Source organism: Lagenorhynchus albirostris, chromosome 5 (assembly GCF_949774975.1).
Source record: "Lagenorhynchus albirostris chromosome 5, mLagAlb1.1, whole genome shotgun sequence".
Classification (NCBI taxonomy): Eukaryota; Metazoa; Chordata; class Mammalia; order Artiodactyla; family Delphinidae; genus Lagenorhynchus; species Lagenorhynchus albirostris.
Genome location: NC_083099.1, coordinates 42,275,581 through 42,294,747, shown reverse-complemented (window position 1 = coordinate 42,294,747; position 19,167 = coordinate 42,275,581). Strand labels below are relative to the sequence as shown.

Genomic DNA, 19,167 nt, shown 5'->3' with positions numbered 1-19,167 from the left:
CCATTGCAACCCCGACGTATCCCCAGCCTTCTTTTTCTATTGATTCTAGAAGGAGAACGCGCATTTCGTCTGCAAGAGCAAAGAACTTCCCAAGATGTCTTCTTCCCTTCATAGCTCTGCGCGAATTTTAATAAGTAAATACCTCCCGGACTGCCGCAAGGCCGGGCACTTACGCAACTTGAAAACAGGGCAAGCCGGGGCAAAGAGAAGCGAGTCTTCAACAGAAATCCTTCCTGAGGTCAGCCCATCGACTAACCGCTGCCAAGCTCAAATGTAAAATGACTACCTAGCACCCCGGTGCATGGAATGCAAGGTGAAGCCGAGAATCCCGAGGTCGCGCCCGGATCAGCGCGGAGGCCTGGGTGCCGCGCGACGCCGCCCTACTGGGGGGGTCAGGGCCCGCGCGTGCGTGCGTGCGTGCGAGCGAGAGGACAAGGGGCTTAGGGCCCGGCGCGTGGTCTGCGCGCGCCCGGCCGCGCGTGCGGCTGCGGTAAGGCTGCGTGTGCGCGCGGGGCTGGAGCTTAGGCCATCCGCCCACGTCGGAGCACGGTGCGCGCCGCGCGGGGGGGTGAGTGTGGTCCGGGGTGGGTGCTGGGGCGGCGTGGAGGCCTCGGAGCCCCTCGGGCTGGGTGGCGGGCGTGGCGCTGGGACCTGCTCCGCCGCTGACGCGCCCTCCTCCGGGACACTGAGGCCCGGACAGCTGGGCCGGGAGGCGGGCCGGGCGGCGCCGCCCACTCTTCCGGCCCTCTCTCGGAGCGCGGCCGGGGTTGAGCCGCGAGCGGCCGCGCCCAGACGCTTGGGCCTCCGCGACTATTTGTTCCCCCACCGGGTGAGCGCGGGAGGTGGGGCCGCGGGCGACACCTAGGAGCGCCGGGGTGCGTGGTAGGGCCAGGCCGAGGCTGCGAGGAGCATGCTGTCCGCCCTGCTCTGCCCCAGCGCGCAGACTACTCCCTTCCCGTCTCCTCGGGGAGCAGCACGAAGCAAGTTGGGCGGGTCGGCGGGGGAGCGGACGGGGACGGTGATTCGGTGTCGGATTCCCCAAGCAGGCCTGGGGTAAAGCCTTGACAAGGAGTTAGGGAAGGGCCCAGCAGCCGAATTGTGGGAGGCTTGTTCCTCCTGGGGAGGGGTTGGGAGGAATGTGGACCTAAGGAGGAGAATGGGCGAATTGGCCAGAGAGAGGAGGAAACCCGAAGAGGCTAGGGCTACAAGATTTTTAAAAGGGGTCTTAGCAAGCATACAAGGCATTTTAAAGGAAATCTTTAAGGTGCAATGGAGCCTCACTTTTCAAGCAATAGGGAATGATGCCAGCAGCAAGCACGAGTGGCATTCCGTGTTTCTTCTCTCTCTTCCACTGTTGGAGAGAATGTGCAAAGCAGAGACGGTTTTCTTTCCTTCATGTGTTTTGCACTTAGTACCAGCGTTTAGGAGGTGGCTGGTTTGTCAGGTAGAGCTATCAATAAGGAACAAATTACCAAACCATGTCTTTTTTTCTGTTTTCAGAGGTGAGGAAGATTTGAGTTTGCAGTCTTCACCTGGGAACAGCTTTGTGTTTTAGCTTTCCCCAGGCGGCTTAGACAGAGGTAGGGAGCTGATTTTGTGCTCTCAGAATGTGTTGATGCCTGATAAAAGCATACATTGAACCTGTATCCGTGTAGAGAAGGGAACTATTTACTATTTAGAGATAAGAGTCTAAGACCTTTTTTTTTTCTCCTGACTAGAAAGTTCGTTCAAATGAATGGTTGTTGGGTAATTCCAGTCCTGAAAATAAAGCCTGTTATCAAGACAGTGGCCAAGTATAATTCCAGATGAGATGCATGAAGTGATTTGAGAGCAAGGAGGAAGAAGAGAGGATCAAAAGCTTTTCCAAAAATGAAAAGAATGTTGATATATAATGGTTTGCTCCTATAGCAGCTTGCTAGGTGTAGAACATTAATTTTAGATGTTTCATGCCCAATGTCGTTAAGTTATGACTGAGATATATTCTTTTTCTGTTCTTCTGTTCAGTAGTGCACGGCATATCTTTTAATTAAAGCATGGAATACGGAAAACAAAAAACTTCAGCTAGTGTTTTAGTCTCATCTGAAATTCTACAGGTAAGTTCCTCTTATTTTAATTGAGAAATTATCCTTATCGGTTAAAATTGACCATAATAGTCTCCTTTATAAGATTTTAAGGATCATTTATGCAGCTACATGTTTTGTTATATATTCTAGTATAATTCTTCCCTAAAGGATTTGAGGAGTTGGAAGAGTTAAGCTCAATTAAACCATTTTAGGTTATATATATATATTTTTTAAAAAATGGAATCATTATTAAAATACCATGGTATCTCAGGAAAACTTAACTATATAAACTTATTTTAGTGGTCATATTCAACATCAATATCAGACTCAACTCTCTTTATCCCTAAGAAAATACACCAGTGGTTACTTTTCTCTCTTTTCCTTCCCTTTCAAATGATTTGCCTTGTCTCTGTGCCCAGTCTCCAGCTCTGTTCTGTCCACCATTGGATGATACAGGTAGAATCCCATTTTAGGAAATGCCTTTATTCCTTCTGCAACCATAATATGTCCAGGCCAAATATGCTTCTCTGTTACATCAGAAAACAACTATCGTTGCTCATCCCTGCTCACTGTGTAGTAGATAAACACACTACAGCTTCATGAATGAGGTCAAAACTAGAGGGTCAAACAGGATGCTCTTAAATGACCTGGCACAGCAGATAAATTCAAAAGTTGCAGTTCATTTAATAGCAGGTTCTTCAGCAGATATCTTTTTTTGGACTATGAGCAATGATTTTGCTTTAGTAAAAAGTTGCATATTATAAATATCGATTTGCTTTTGCAATCGGAGTTTTTGATACATTGTGGATTAGAAGAGGGAAGGCGATGGTATAAGTTAGAAGCAACTTGTAGGGGGCATGTCTAGGTGAGGGGGAGATGAAGCCGCAGAACAGTCTGTAGTGTGGGACCCTGAGAGGCAACAGGATAGAAGATTTGGCTAGGGGTGTAACTTGCACTCCTTGAAACTGAGAAATTAAGGAATAAAAAACAGAGCTAGAGTAGATTGTTTCCCATTCTGTGTGGATCTGACCCTGACACAGGTAGTTAGTCAGGAAGTCAAGGCCTTTTGTTGTCCTCTTATAGCATCCACAGCCTAGTTTAATACTTCTCAGCCCTGCTACCCTCCAGGAACCATTTCATGTAGGGAACATGTTACGAGCACTAGGATCCCCTTTTCAGTGACATAGCCTTCTGGGGTAATGAGGAAACATAGAGAAGAGAGACCTTAGGAGGTTTTGTTGCTGTTCTGAGATGCCATTTCATGGGGCTAGACAAACACTTTCAGACCAGCAGCCTATTTTGAAAATAGTTTTATTGGAGCACAGTCACATCTATATGTTTAATAATGTCTACGGCTCCATTTTCGCTACAAAGGCAGAATCAGGTAGCTGGGATAGAGACCATGTGGCCCACAGAAAATGTTTGCCATTTGGCCTTTTATTTTTTTTATTTTTTGCGGTACGCGGGCCTCTCACTGTTGTGGCCTCTCCCGCTGCGGAGCACAGGCTCCGGACGCGCAGGCTCAGCGGCCATGGCTCACGGGCCCAGCCGCTCCACGGCACGTGGGATCTTCCCAGACCGGGGCACGAACCCATGTCTCCTGCATCGGCAGGCGGACTCTCAACCACCGCGCCACCAGGGAAGCCCTAGCCTTTTACTTTTAAAAAGTTTGCCCACTCCTAGGCTAGAACATAGATTTCTGCTAACCTCCAAAGCAGTGCACTTTAAGTAGGCTCTTTTAAGTTTGAGGAAGTACTGCTCCTGTTAAACATTTCACAAGTCTGCAACCACCTACTACCAGCATGACAGTGAGGGCTCCAACCATGTCTCTTATCTGGAGCTATATTTGGCTATTATTTCGGTAACAGAATTTGTTTTCAGGAACGGAGTTACCCACTTGCTGAGAGAAAAAATTATAATCAACTCTTATCTCAGTATTAAATAGTTTCATTCTCTAAACTGATATAATTTGTATAATTTGCACTTTGGCGGGCATCTACACATTCTGAGAGTGCAAACTCAGCACCTTGTCATGACCGGTGGCCACAGGTTTGGAGACATTTGGGGGGGTGTCCCCCATCTTCTCCAGGTGGGCTTTGCTCATAATGTTCAGTCTAAAACTTGGAGTCATGAACCTTTTCATGACTGTCCATGCTCTGCATGGTGTCAGCAACTTGAGGGCCAGGCAGCCTAGCCTGTAACACATGTCTGGCATGTCGAATGACTGAATGAAATACATTCAAATAGCTAAGGACAAGGGAAGCAGTAACTTAGCTTAACAGACAAGAATGACAAAGATCTGTAATACTACTCACCTAGGGCAACAATGGGAAGAAGTGTTGACTAGAGCAGCTTGCACTGTCCTCTTCCTCCAATGAGTAAAGCTGTTTGTAGCAAAACAGAGACAGGCAGCCCAGCTCTCAAGGCAGCCTTGGTGCTCCTCTGCCTGACTTGTGTCATCTTTGCTCTGCTCCAGTTTTCCTAGCTTCTCTGAACCTGGTTATCCTGTTGCCTCTTCCCATAGGCCGCTCTGTCACATGGCTCCCTCAGACTGCCTACCACTCAGGGCAGAGTGAGTCCACTTCTGTTGTACTCTTTGCTCCCTACCCAGGAATCTCAAGAGGCTATGGGATTGGGTGTGAGGCTGGGCTCTTCTACAGGCACTGTGCTCTGGAGGCGGAGCACAGCAGTTGGAGTTGAACCTAAGTTTGGGTTCCAGGTCTCCTTGTATCTGGGCTGCACCAGTCTCTGAAAAATGAGATAGTGATACCCATTTTACCATGTTGTGAAATGTGCTTTGTAAATTGCTGTAGAAGTGATACAGACTTAAGCCCAAGAGTCCAGTTAACCTTAAAAAAAAAACACCCTGCTTAAAAGTCTAACTCATTGGGCTTCCCTGGTGGCGCAGTGATTGAGAGTCTGCCTGCCGATGCAGGGGACACGGGTTCGTGCCCCGGTCTGGGAGGATCCCACATGCCGCGGAGCGGCTGGGCCCGTGAGCCATGGCCGCTGAGCCTGCGTGTCCGGAGCCTGTGCTCCGCAACGGGAGAGGCCACAACAGTGAGAGGCCCGTGTACCGCAAAAAAAAAAAAGTCTAACTTATTACAAAGAGTACATTTTTTTGTGTGGGTTGGATACAAGTGCAGATAAGGCAGGAGCAAAGAGAAAATCTCAAATAAATTTTCCTTGTCATGTTCTACTACCTTTGGCCTCTCCTCATCTTTCTCAGCCTAAAGATCCTACATGCCGCAAGCCCAGAAATCTATAAAATACAGTTGTCCTCAGTATCTGCAGGGGATTGGTTCTAGGACTCCCTCAGATACCAAAATCCATCTCAAGTCCCTAAAATGGCATGGCATTTGCATATAATCCATGCACATCCTTCATATACTTTAAATCATCTCTAGGTTACTTGTAATACCTAATGTAATGTAAATGTTATGTAAAACATAACGTTTAGTTATGTTAGTTGTAAATACAATGTAAGTGATATGTAAATAGCTGCCAGCATACATGGCAAATTGAAGTTTTGCATTTTGGAACATTCTGGAATTTTTTTAATATTTTTGATCCAAAGTTAGTGGAGCCCATGGTTGCAGAGCACTGTGTTCCCATATATTGTTATTCCTACAATAAAATACTTTGTTTGCAAACGGTATATGATATGTGTTTTTAAAATAGGTTTTTAAAAACCCAGGTGTCTTCTACCTCAACACGCAAGAGGCTGGAGGTTTCCATTTTAATGAGGCTAGAATGAAGGGCATTCTCCCATACATCTCAGAATATCTGAGGGTGGTGTCATTGCAGCCAGCCGGGGATGCAAGGGCAGAATGGGGAAATAATAATGGAGCATTAGGTATTTATACTCACTGTCTACCTAAAACTGTATAACAACCACAGAGAGTTATGCTTCATATGGGGGGTTTTCTTAAACTCATTGAGTACTTCAGATTCATTCTTAAAAATGGAACAATTTAAAAATGTTATGCAAAATGAAACCTTTTCTTTTTAAAGGTTTTTAAAAAATTATTTGGCTGCATTGGGTCTTAGTTGCAGGATCTTTGTTGCAGCACTCAGGCTGCTGTCTAGTTGTGGTGCGTGGGCTCTAGAGCGCACGGGCTTAGTTGCCCCACGGCATGTGGGGTCTTAGTTCCCCGACCAGGGATCCAACCGGCGTTCCCTGCATTGGAAGGTGGATTCTTAACCACTGGACCACCAGGGAAGTCCCAAACCTTTTCTGTATACTACATTTTAAATATGAATAACAAAGTCATGGAATCTTGGAGTTGGAAGGGACCTTAGAAGTTATCTAAAATAACTTACAACTCAGTGAGGAATTAACCTTTGTAACATTCCTGCCAGCTGCTTGAAGATTTCTGTTGGTGAGGAGCAGCCCATTCTAGTAATCTATACTGAACCTTCCCACTGGTTTTTTTTTTGGCTGCGTTGGGTCTTCATTGCGGTGCATGCTTTCTCTAGTCGCGGTGAGCGGGGTCTACTCTTCGTTGCGGTGCGTAGGCTTCTCATTGCAGCGGCTTCTCGTTGCGGAGCACGGGCTCTAGGCACGCAGGCTTCAGTAGTTGTGGTTTGCGGGCCTTAGAGCGCTGGCTCAGTAGTTGCGGCACACGGGCTTAGTTGCACCGTGGCATGTGGGATCTTCTGGGACCAGGGCTCGAACCTGTGTCCGCTGCATTGGCAGGAGGATTCTTAACCTCTGTACCACCAGGGAAGTCCCCCACTGATTTTTATCTTTGGACTTCCATTTGCCTTCTGGAGTTACACTGACGTATTGTTCAAAATATCTGAAAGCATCTACCATGGCCCTTCTAAGCTTTTGTTTTCCCCAGAACAGAACATTCCTCAGTTCCTTCAGCCACTACTTCATCCAATTCTTATTATGAGAGTTGAGAAACCGACCCCTTAACCTTCCTCTCAACTATAAATCTAACTTGCCAAGGATCCTTTTGAAATGGAACATATATGTGGCTATGGGTTTATGATCCCTCTTGCCCAGACTCCTTTCTCTTTCTTGAACCCAAGAGTGTGTTAGGAGTTTTAGTGTGTGAGCTGGGGGAGGGAGGCACATTATGGTACTAACCTGTAGGATTTCTGTTAGCACTGCCATTCATTTACAAGCACCTGGGGAATGCTTTCCGTGCTAGGTGCTGGGGACACAGCAGTGTACAGAAGTGAGCATTATCTTTGTTATGGTGGAGCTAGATGGGATCTGAGAGGTATCCTGGCCCAATCCCTTAAAGGCTCTGATGAGAGAAGCAACTCCCTAAATCCAGTAACTTGCCCCCTCCCCCAGCCACTGGAACTAGAATCCTTGTTTCCTGACTCTCCAGTTATTCCTTTACACCATCACCTTTCTTCATACTGAATTCATACTCAACTAAAACCTTTAGGTCTTCCTAACTTAGACGGGTGTTAAAATGGTCTCCCATCCTCTCTTATGCAGTTGGTTTTTTGAACTGTGATATAGGACAGTAAATTTTTTCCCATCAGATTTCATCTTGCTTTGGCTCTATTCTAACCTGTTGAAAGCTTTTTAGATTGCAGTTATATCTTCTAATGAATTTGCTGTTTTTTCCTGCTTTGCCTTGCCTTCAAAATTGAATAAACCCATATTCATTTGTCTTTCATGAGAAGTATTAAACAGGAAAAGGCTAAAGATAGGCGTGTGATTAAACCCTAGAGATTTTCTCCCAGGTTGACAAAGATGCTCTAACAGCCTTAGAACATAAATGGGAGGACAGGTCTTTGGCTGTTTTGGTCAGTACTGTATTCTCACAGTTCTAGCTTGCGCCCAAGAGGCGTGTGTTGAACAAAAGACTGGCTGTGAAAAATCCACTGGCCAAGAGGGATCAGCTGATTTTGAACCATCTAGGCACTGCCACTGGACTCAGCTTTTTCCATTTTGTTCAGAGGGACCTTTCAGTGCACTGCCATCTTCAGAGAAGCTTAATTCTTGTGTGTTATCTAAGGCTTCCCTTGATCTTCTGGTCAAGGAACCCTTTTGAATATGGAGATGAGGTTAGTCAGGTGAAATTTTCTTAGCGACTCTGCTGGCTCCTGATGGCCACTGCTTCTGTGTCGAAGTGTTCACTAATGTTTACAGAAGTGTGGGAGCTTATTCAGAGTTATTTGGAATATAAACTCACTAACATCATTCCCCCTCAGCAATTCCGCCCTTCCTGAAAAGTGTACTTGGAAGAGACTTGTTGAAAATTGTTTGGGTGAGAATTAGAAAGAGCTGAGCATGATTTGCTTGGAGATTGAACTGTGTTTGCATTTAGGATTTCCCTTTTTTTAAGTTTGTGGTTTAGCTTTGTCAACTCTTTATCCCTGGGGAAGAACAGAGGTGCTTCACTACATGGAGGAAAGTATGAAGACATCAGACTAGAGAGATAAAAACAAGTCAGGAAGGATGCCTTGTACTGCAGAGGTTCCAGACCCCACTTAGGGGGTGAGGACACCTGGATTTCCAGCCCTGCTCTGCTGCCTGTGAGCCCCTGACTAAGGAGCAGGTCTCCAAAGCACTTACTATAGTGCCAGGACCAGGCAGGTGCTGTTGCTACAGTTACGGAGAGAGGGGAGTATGAAGAAGTTAGGTAAGATAGAAAGCAAGTTCTTTTTGACGTTAACTTTGTTCGCCCCGACAGAGTAAAGAATATTTCATTTTTAAGCATTATTAGATTATGCACATGTAGTGGTTGCAGTTCATTCATTCAATAAATAAAATTTGATTCCTTATTATACTTCCAACTGTGTGCTTCAAAGTAAGAAGAAATGTAAGTTTTATCAAATATGCTTAATCCTTAAAGTAGCTTGATGCCTCTTAAATATCTCATACCTCAGTTTGAAAAGGTTCATGTATTTTGTATTTCTCCAGTCCTCCAGAGAGCATACAGTAGATGTAATAATAATAACAGTTCTCTTGGGCTTCCCTGGTGGCACAGTGGTTGAGAGTCCGCCTGCCGTTGCAGGGGACGCGGGTTCATTACCCCTGTCTGGGAGGATCCCACCAGCCGCGGAGCGGCTGGGCCCATGAGCCATGGCCGCTGAGCCTGCGTGTCCAGAGCCTGTGCTCCGCAACGGGAGAGGCCCCAGCGGTGAGAGGCCCACGTACCGCAAAAAGAAAATAATAATAATAACAGTTCTCCAAGAGATGATAATATGCAATAAAGTTTGAGAACCACTGGCTTAAGAAAGAAAAGGGAAGAGAGAAGTAGTGGTCAGACATCACTGGTTCTGTTTCTAATATAATTGGGAGGAGGTAAGAATGACAGAATTTTATATTGCTTTGTTTATGAATTAATGTGTTCAGTTTGAGAGCGTACTACTAGGGAAATTTTCTTCAAGGATATGTATTTTTTTTTGCGGTATGCGGGCCTCTCACTGTTGTGGCCTCTCCCGCTGCGGAGCACAGGCTCCGGACGCGCAGGCTCAGTGGCCATGGCTCACGGGCCCAGCCGCTGCACGGCATGTGGGATCTTCCCGGACCGGGGCACGAACCCATGTTCCCTGCATCGGCAGGCGAACCCTCAACCACTGTGCCACCAGAGAAGCCCAAGGATATGTATTTTTTAAATAAATTTATTTATTTTATTTTTGGCTGCATTGGGTCCTTGTTGTGGTACGCAGGCTTCTCATTGTGGTGGCTTCTCTTGTCGCGGAGAACGGGCTCTAGGGGCACGGGCTTCAGTAGTTGTGGCTCGCGAGCTCTAGAGCACAGGCTTAGTAGTTGTGGCGCACGGGCTTAGTTGCTCCGCAGCATGTGGGATCTTCCTGGACCAGGCATTGAACCCATGTCCCCTGCATTGGCAGGTGGATTCTTAACCACTGTGCCACCAGGGAAGTCCTATCATTTTATATTAAACCCTATATGCATAGAACCTTTTTTAGGCAATTAGGATTTATACTTCTTTGTAGTGTCATGTTTTATGCAGAAGTCAGAATGTTGCACAACTGGCAGCAGTTTAGTAATTACCTTTTTTTTTTTTTTTTTTTTTTTTTTGGCTGCTTACGGGCAGGATCTTCGTTCCCCAACCAGGGATCAAACCCTGCAGTGGAAGTGTGGAGTCCTAACCACTGGACCGCCAGGGAGTTTCCAGTAATTATCTTTAATAGTTAGCTTATGTTTTCGCCTTGGATGACTCTGAATCTACCATGCTTGGGCCCAGAATTTCATTGAAATTTGTTTTTTGTTTGTGTGTTTGTTTTTTCCTGTCTGGACCTTTTATTTTTAAATGAACATTATCAGAATCAGTGCAGCCTATTAGAATAAGGCTTTGTATTAGATAATAGCCGAAGAAGAGTAAGCATAATCTAACAGAAACTCAGGAATTTACTTTTGGATTCAGTTTATTCTTGGGAATATTTTCATAATATGTTAAGTGGATAAAAGCACATTACCAGACCATTTGTACAATATTCAGATATCCATCAAGCACCTACTGTGTGCTAGGCTCTGGGCATATGGCATTGAACAATATGGGCAAGGCCTTTCCTTCATGAACTTACATTCTTGTGAAGGGAACAGACAACAAACAGGCGAAGAATTCCAGGTAGGGTTAAGGGCTTAGAGGAGAATAATGTGAATGTGATACGTGATAGGAATGTGATAGAAGATAGGGGCTGGGGGAACTACTTGAGATAAGGGGCCAGGAAAGGACTATCCTAAATGACATTTTGCTGAGACCTAAAACATGAGAAGGAGCCAGACTTTCCAAGAACCTCTAACTTTTGAGTTAGAGGGAGAACAAGGGCAGACTCCCCGAGGGAGGGAAAGAGTTTGACACAGTCAAGGATCAGAAAGGAAGCCCTTGTGGCTGAAACAGGGATAGGATGAGGGCAGTGGCAGCTGGTGGGATGGGGGCTTATGTTTTCCTGAGGAGAGACAGGCTTGATAGATCTTCCTCAAAAATGTTAACGTTGTGGGACTTCCCTGGCAGTCCAGTGGTTAGGACTCTGTGCTTCCACTGCAAGGGTCGTGGGTTGTTTTTTGTTTTTGTTTTTTTGTGGTGAGAACAGTTAAGATTTACTCTCTTAGCAACTTTCAAGTACTAACAATACACTATTGTTAAATGGTCCACACATTGTACATTAGATTCCCCAGACACGTTCTTATAACTGGAAGTTTGTACCCTTTGACCAACATCTCCCCATTTCTCCCACCCCCTAGTTCCTGGCAACTACCATTCTACTGTTTCTATGAATTAAATGTTTCTAGATTCCACATATAAGTGAGACCATGCAGTATTTGTCTTTCTCTGACTTATTTCCCTTAGCCTAATGATCTCAAGTTCCATCCATGTTGTTACAAATGGCAGGATGTTTTCTTTTTTTTTTTGTAGTACGTGGGCCTCTTACCTCACACCTGTTAGAATGGCTACCATGAAAAACACACAAGAGATAACAAGTGTAGGGTGATATCTCATTGTGGTTTTGATTTGTATTTCCCTGATGATTAGTGATACTGAACACCTTTTCATATACACGTTGGCCTTTTGTAAATTTGTAAATCTTCTTTGGAAAAACGTCTATTCAAGTCTTTTGCCCTTTTTTTTTTTTTTTTTTTTTGTGGTACGCGGGTCTCTCACTGCTGTGGCCTCTCCCGTTGCGGAGCACAGGCTCCGGACGTGCAGGCTCAGTGGCCATGGCTCATGGGCCCAGCCGCTCCGCGGCATGTGGGATTCTCCTGGACCGGGGCACGAACCCGTGTCCCCTGCATCGGCAGGTGGACTCTCAACCACTGCGCCACCAAGGAAGCCCTGCCCACGTTTTAATTGGATCTTTTTTTTTTTTTTTTTGCTTTTGGGTTGTAAGAGTTCCTTATGTTTTTTTTTTTTAATATTTGTTGGAATATAGTTGCTTTACAATGTTGTGTTAGCTTATACTGTACAGCAAAGTGAATCAGCTATATGTATACATATATCTCCTCTTTTTTGGATTTCATATATCCCCTCTTTTTTGGATTTCCTTCCCATTTAGGTTACCACAGAGCACTGAGTAGAGTTCCCTGTGCTTTACAGTAGGTGTTCATTAGTTATCTATTTTATACATAGCATCAAGAGTGGGTATATGTCAATCCCAATCTCCCAATTCATCCCACCCCCTCTTTTCCCCCTTGGCATCCATACATTTGTTCTCTACGTCTGTGGCTCTATTTCTGCTTTGTAAATAAGATCATCTATACCAATTTTTTCAGTTTCCACGTATATGGGTTAATGTACGATATTTGTTTTTCTCTTTCTGACTTCACTCTGTATGACAGTCATTAGGGTGTGGAGAAAAGGGAACCCTCTTACACTGTTGGTGGGAATGTAAATTGATACAGCTGCTATGGAGAACAGTATGGAGGTTCCTTATAAAACTAAAAATGGAACTGCCATGTGACCCAGCAGTCCCACTACTGGGCATATACCCAGAGAAAACCATAATTTAAAAAGACAAATGCACCCCAATGTTCATTGCAGCACTATTTACAATAGCCAGGACATGGAAACAACCTAAATGTCCATCAACAGAGGAATGGATAAAGAAGATGTGGTACATGTATACAATGCAATATTACTCAGCCATAAAAAGGAAAAAAATTGGGGCATGGATTTGATCCCTGGTCTGGGAACTAAGATCCCGCATGCTGCATGGTGCAGCCAAAAAAAAAAAATGTTAACATTATCTTTCAGCTTTTATTATCTTTGTGCTTTGTTTTTGCATTCACAGTTCTCTGATGAACATGTATTACATTTGCAATTAGAAACATTTTATATATTTTTTAAATAATTAAATTTACTTTCACTCTGTAGAAAATAACCAACATTTTTGCACCCCAGGAAAGAATATCAGGTTATTTTTGCTTAAATAATTGTACCATTGCTGTAACTGAACTCTCTTTTCCATTTCTCTAGAGCCCCTGCATTTGAGCTGATCCCTCTGCCCACTCCCCAGTTTATTTTCTTGTGCCCAGCATGTTTTTGATGCAAAATAAAAGGTCCATACCTGCATGAATTATTAGTTACTATTCATTACTGTTGTTAGTAACTCATATTTCAGATTTTGAGAATGTGAATCTTGAGTGTTTCTGTGTAAAGATGGTAAGGCTGTGATGCTGCTTTACTGTTTGTCTCAAGGTTCAATGGTTGCAAGAAGTTAAAACCCACTCAGAGCAGCTCTGGTCAAGAGGGCTGCAGCAGACTCCCAGGATAGGAAGGGCAGTGGCCAAGAACATGAGGTTTGGAGTCCTGTTTGATTTTTGTCTCTACCACTTACAACCTGTAACTTTGGGCAAGTTACTGACTCTTTCTAAGCCTTAGTTTCCTCACCTGTGAAATGTGAATAGTAAAGGTCTTTAAAGCTCCTTAATTCGTGGGCTCTCTTGAAGATGACATGGCTTAGTACCTGGTGCTCTTCCCATAGCTGGGGCATCCAGGGCCAGCACATCGTGTGGACACCTGCCTACACTGATTGCACATAGTATCTGAATAAACAGATAATTGATTGGACTGCCAAGCTCTTTTTACATTTCTGTTGAAGTATGGCATGCAGAAAGAAAAGTGTGCAAGTTAGAAGATAAATTATCAGAGTGAACATACCTGTAGCTACCATCTAGGTACAGAAACAGCACATGGCCAACACCCCAGAAGGTCCCCTCCAGTCTCTCCCAATTATATTTCCTCCTTCTCCCCAAAAGTTACCAGTGTCCTGAATTCTAATGCTTTAGATTACTTCTGCCTGCTTTTCAACTTTGTATAAATCGCATTATAGTGTCTGTTCTTTATGTACCTGGCTTCTTTAGCTCAACCTTATGGTTGAGAGATTCTCCATGATGTCATGTGAGCATGTAGTTTGTTCGTTTTCATTTTGTATAATGTGCTATTCTCTAAATTTCTTTCTTCTACTGTGGGTTGTTTCCAGGTTGGGGCTCTCATGAATAGTGTGCTATTAAAAACTTTAGTGAACATTTTTTGGTGTCCTTATGGACATACACGTTGTTGAGTGTTCTGCCTGAGAGTGTAGTAGCCGTGTCATTGGGTACATGTATGTTATATCTTAGTGAATAACACTAAAAAATTTTCCAAAGTAGTTAAACCAGTTTGTTTAGTTTTTTGGGTTTCCTTTTTTACTTCAAACTACTACTTAAATATTTATTTATTAAATCATCAAAATTAGTTTTGTGATTCAGTGAATACAAAGATATTCTAGGATAGCATTTCCCAAAGTGCGGAATTCCAGTCCTGCCAGAGGCTCTGAAACTTAAAATAGGTTCTTTGTTCAGTTAAGTTTGGTAAACATTGCGTAATATATCCTCTTCTCAGAGAATGTACATTAACATTAAAAACTCTGAAAAGCCCTCCATTAAAAAATAATAGTTTGAATGATTTCCAGCTTTTTGGTCCACAGCCCTTTTGAGGCTCTGTAACACCTGTAGATAAGACACAAATGCAGCCATCTTTGGCTGCCATAAAGTTCTGTGCTTAATAACTGAGATGTTGGTTCCTTCTCTGAGGACAGTGGTTTCATTTGATGGTTAAAGCATTTGCACGCTTAATAGATCTGGAAGCTGACAACTGTTTTGTCTCTGTAGGTTTTCTGGGCTTTTCTATTATTTGAGATGTTTCTTCAGCTGTTGTTGATCAGCCCCCAAATCAACAATAATTACTGGTGGCCTGCTGTGCACCCAGCGTTGTGCTAAACTTGTAAGACAGAGAGGATGGTTTGCTTAATGTAAATTATTTAGAATCTAGTTGGTGAATGCGTGTGCAGTTAATACAGTCACAAGTTTATTTTTTATAAAATGAAAATTATTTTTAAATTATAAATATAATTTATTTGTTGACGGTGCTATGTGACATTATTATTTAAGAAGTCAGTAATAAAATAACAGTGTCCATATTGGGCCTTTTTATATTTTTCTATGCATTGATGTTTTTGGTTTTTCTTTCTGTCGCTCCCCTGGGACATGGGATTTAGAACAGTGTCAGGGTTCACAAAGCCTACTGTTCAGCCTTCCTAAGAAGTCCTGTGGTCCCACTGTCAGGGAATGAGCCAATCCCAGATCTCAGGCTAGGCCAGCTTGATTTCTGTGCCCTCATAGTGTGTGCATTTATCTGCGTGGCTGAATGTCGTTTAACTTCAGAAACTACAGAGTGCCCTAGTGCTGACTGGTTAATTCATGTTCTCCACATAAACCTCACAGTAAGTAAATTGGTATTGATGATTTATATCTGGAAGGAGACACTTTTGAGAAGTTAACTTCTCCAAGGTCACACAGCCATTAAGTGCTGCAGACAAGATTGAGGGTGAGCCATCTAACTGCATTTTTATTATGCTGCTTTTCCTGTTTTGATAAATTTAAATTACAAAGAAAGCTATAAATATAAGAGAAGGCCTATTTTTCTGTCACCCTGAATTAACAACTGCTAATATTTTAGAGTATTTGTGTCTAATCTATTTTTCCCGTTTTCTCCACACACACCCTTCATTCTTTCATAGTGACACCCACACTGCTTAGTGTGGAAGGTGTTCCTGCAGTCCCTTTAAAAAATAGTTTTATAGGTGCTTCTGAAAGCTTACCGTTTCTTGTGTGTGGTTTAAAACTGTTTATCTAAATGGTGTATTTTATATATGGGTAATCATTCAACTTGTATTTTTTACTCAACTTTTTATTTTCAAATTGATACACTATGTACAAATCCAGTAACTATCTTGTAGGATTCCACTGGAAGACAGACCAGCTTTTATTTATCTTTTATCTTATGGATAGACAATTAGGTTACCTCGAATTTTCCACTTTCGTAGTCCCCCTAATGAGCACGCTTGTACATGTCTCCACATGTGTACTCGTATGCGAGTTTTTCTAGGGTGTGTTCCCAGAAGAGGAGTGACTGGTTTTCAGTTTTGCTAGATGCAGCCCTATTGCTTACCAGAGGGGCTGCAACATTTTGTGCTTCACAGTGTGTGACAAATAGCATTTACTCCAGTACCTGATTAATATTAAACTTTGAGATTTTTTGATGGTTTAAAAATGTTGTATCTGACTTTAATTTGCATTTCCCTGATTACTTTTGAGATCAACCCTCTTTTCATGTCCGTTGGCCGCTCTTTATTTCCTCTTCTGTGAGCTTCTTGTTCATGTCGCTCATTTTCCTTTTGATTTGTAAGTTTTATATAAACTTCATATAAACAGAAAATAATGACGGCAGATTATTACAAATATATATTATATAATGAATATATATCCAGTCCTTTGTTTTTACTTGTTGTAAATATCTTCTCTGAGCCTGTGGCTCATCAATTTTTTTAAAAAAATATTTTATTTTATTAATTTTGGTGGCACCACGTGACATGCAGGATCTTAGTTCCCCGAGCAGGGATCATACCCACGCCCCCTGCAGTGGAAGCATGGAGTCTTAACCACTGGACCACCAGGGAAGTCCCATGTGGCTCATCCTTTAACTGTGTTTATGGTGTATTGTCTTATAAGTAGTTTTATATTTTGTTGTGACCCAATCTCTTTCACCTTTCTTTTATGGGATATGCTTTTTGTGACTTGTTTACAAAGATTTTCCCCATGCTAAGGTCACAAATCTATTCTGTATTTCTTATCGTGGTGTTAGTTTTGCTTTTTTTACATTTAATTCTTTTATCGACTCAATATTTTATTTTGGAAATATGAATATAATTTTATTTTTTCCACATTTATTCCAAAACAGTTTATTGAATCCTTTCCCCATTGGTTTGAAGAGCCACCTCTGCCATTTTTCAAGTCCCTATGGATGGGTGGGTCTATTTCTGGTCTTGTTATCCAGCTGTTTAATACATTGTTCTATTCCTCTGGTTTAATTACTGAGCTCTGCAAAATATTTGATAACACCAAATCCACCCGAACACCAACTTCATTCTTTGTTCTCAAAATTTTGGTGGTTATTCCTAGATCATTAAGTTCCTTTCATAATCCTATGAATTTATTGTTCAGTTTGGGGAAGTGGAATCTTACATTGGAGTTTTCTTATCCCCGAACATGTTATCTCTCTTGTTTATTCACATCTTTTTTATACTCTTCAGAAATTTTTTTAGTTTTCTACATCAGTGTTCACCACATCTTTTGTTACCTTTATTTGACGCTGTAGTTTCTGTTGCTATTGTGTTTTTCGTGTTAGATTTTTATTTTATTTATTGTTTATTGTTTCTGATTTGTATGTAAGCTCATATCCAGCATCTTGGTAAACTTGTTAGTTCAGGCTTCCCTAGTGGCGCAGTGGTTGAGAGTCTGCCTGCAGATGCAGGGGAGATGGGTTCGTGCCCTGGTCCGGGAAGATCCCACATGCAGCGGAGCAGCTGGGCCCGTGAGCCATCGCCGCTGGGCCTGCACGTCCGGGGCCTGTGCTCCACGACGGGAGAGGCCACAACAGTGAGAGGCCTGCATACCACCAAAAAAAAAAAAACAAACCTGTTAGTTCTTTTATGTCATCTTTTTCCCTTTTGAGTTTTCTATGTAGATGATTATATAATATGAAAATAAGGGCAGTTTTTTCTCTTCCTTGACAATTTTTATATCATATTTCCTCTTCTTGTTTAGGGGACAGTAAGGGTCACTAGAAAAACACTGAATAGTAGAAGTGATAGTGGGCATCCTTGTCTTTTTCCTGACTTTAATGGAAATACTTCTGAAGTTTCATCATTAAGTTTGCTATGGTTTCTTCAATAGGTTAAGGAACTTCCTTTCTATTCCTAATTTTTTTTTTTTAATAATCACCTGTATTGGTTTTTTTGTTTTTCATTATTTTCTGTTTTATCTTTATTATTCCTTTTATTTTCTTAGTAATGACATAGGAATTTTTAAAATTTCTTATACTCAGATCATTTATTTTCAATCTGTTTTTTAAAATATGTTATCTGTTAATGCTGATGAAAGAAGACAGACTAAAAACTCTGCATAACATATCATTTCATTTATGTGACATTCTGGTAAAGGCAAAAATATAGGGATGAAAAACATCTGTGGTTGCCTGCATGTTGGGGGAAGGATTGATTACAAAGGGACACCAGTAGAATGTTTGTTGTGATGGAACTGTTTCATATCTTGATTGTGCTGGTGGTTACATAAGCGTCAAAACTTACAGAACAGTACAACAAAATGGATGAATTTTACTGTATGTAAATTATAAGCCAGTAAAAAAAAAATCACATGGATACAAAAAATATATCACATGGATACAAAAAATACATAAAGTAATTCTACTTTTTAAAAAAGGTACATTATTTTTATGTTTTCTTTTTTCTTTTTTTATAAATTTATTTTTGGCTGCATTGGGTCTTCGTTGCTGTGCACGGGCTTTCTCTAGTTGCAGCGAGTAGGGGCTACTCTTTGTTGCGATGTGCATGCTTCTCATTGCGGTGGCTTCTCTTGTTGCAGAGCGTGGGCTCTAGGCATGTGGGCTTCAGTAGTTGTGGCGCTCAGGCTCAGTAGTTGTGGCTTGCGGGCTCTAGAGCACAGGCTCAGTAGTTGTGGTGCACGGGCTTAGTTGCTCTGCAGCATGTGGGATCTTCCTGGACCAGGGATCGAACCCGTGTCTCTTGCATTGGGAAGCGGATTGTTAGCCACTGTGCCACCAGGGAAGTCCTAAAAAAGTACATTATTTTTAAAAGTTAATTTTCTGTAAGGATTATTTTAGTAATACCCAGTGCATTTTCATATGTAGTACTTTTTTAAATGAGGAGGGAAAATTTTTGTTTTCATTGTTTTGAATTTTAATGTATTCAAGAGTCAAAATAATATTTAAAAAAATATATAGGTAACAATGTAATATAACAAAGTGATGTTACTAAGTAATATAACAAAGTGATGCCAAGTAGTATAACAAAGTAGTATAAAAAGGAGTGCTCTCACCTTTCTTTCTTATCCACCGCATTCCTCTCTGTCCACTATGTGTGTCTTTCCACTGTTTTTCATATGTACATACAAATATTGGTTTTATTTTGTATTCCTTTCTAACACAAAAGTTAACATATTATAAACATTGTTCTATATCTTACTTCTTCACTTGATGTATTCTAGAAATCTTTCCATGTCAGTACTTAGAGAACATCCTTATTC

The 19,167-nt window shown here is 42.2% G+C and overlaps 1 protein-coding gene across 13 annotated transcripts in view; it reads left to right on the top strand.

Annotated features, from left to right (window-relative positions):
- The first annotated feature begins 210 nt into the window (after window positions 1-210).
- B3GALNT1 (beta-1,3-N-acetylgalactosaminyltransferase 1 (globoside blood group)) overlaps window positions 211-19,167 on the top strand; it is a 32,660-nt gene continuing 13,703 nt past the window's right edge. For 3 of the 13 annotated variants that reach the window (XM_060149938.1, XM_060149928.1, XM_060149930.1), the window contains exons 1-3: window positions 647-829; window positions 1,501-1,580; window positions 2,005-2,093. The gene's annotated coding sequence lies outside the window, so the exon portion shown is untranslated. The other 10 variants (XM_060149937.1, XM_060149939.1, XM_060149941.1 and 7 more) reach the window with 7 other exon arrangements.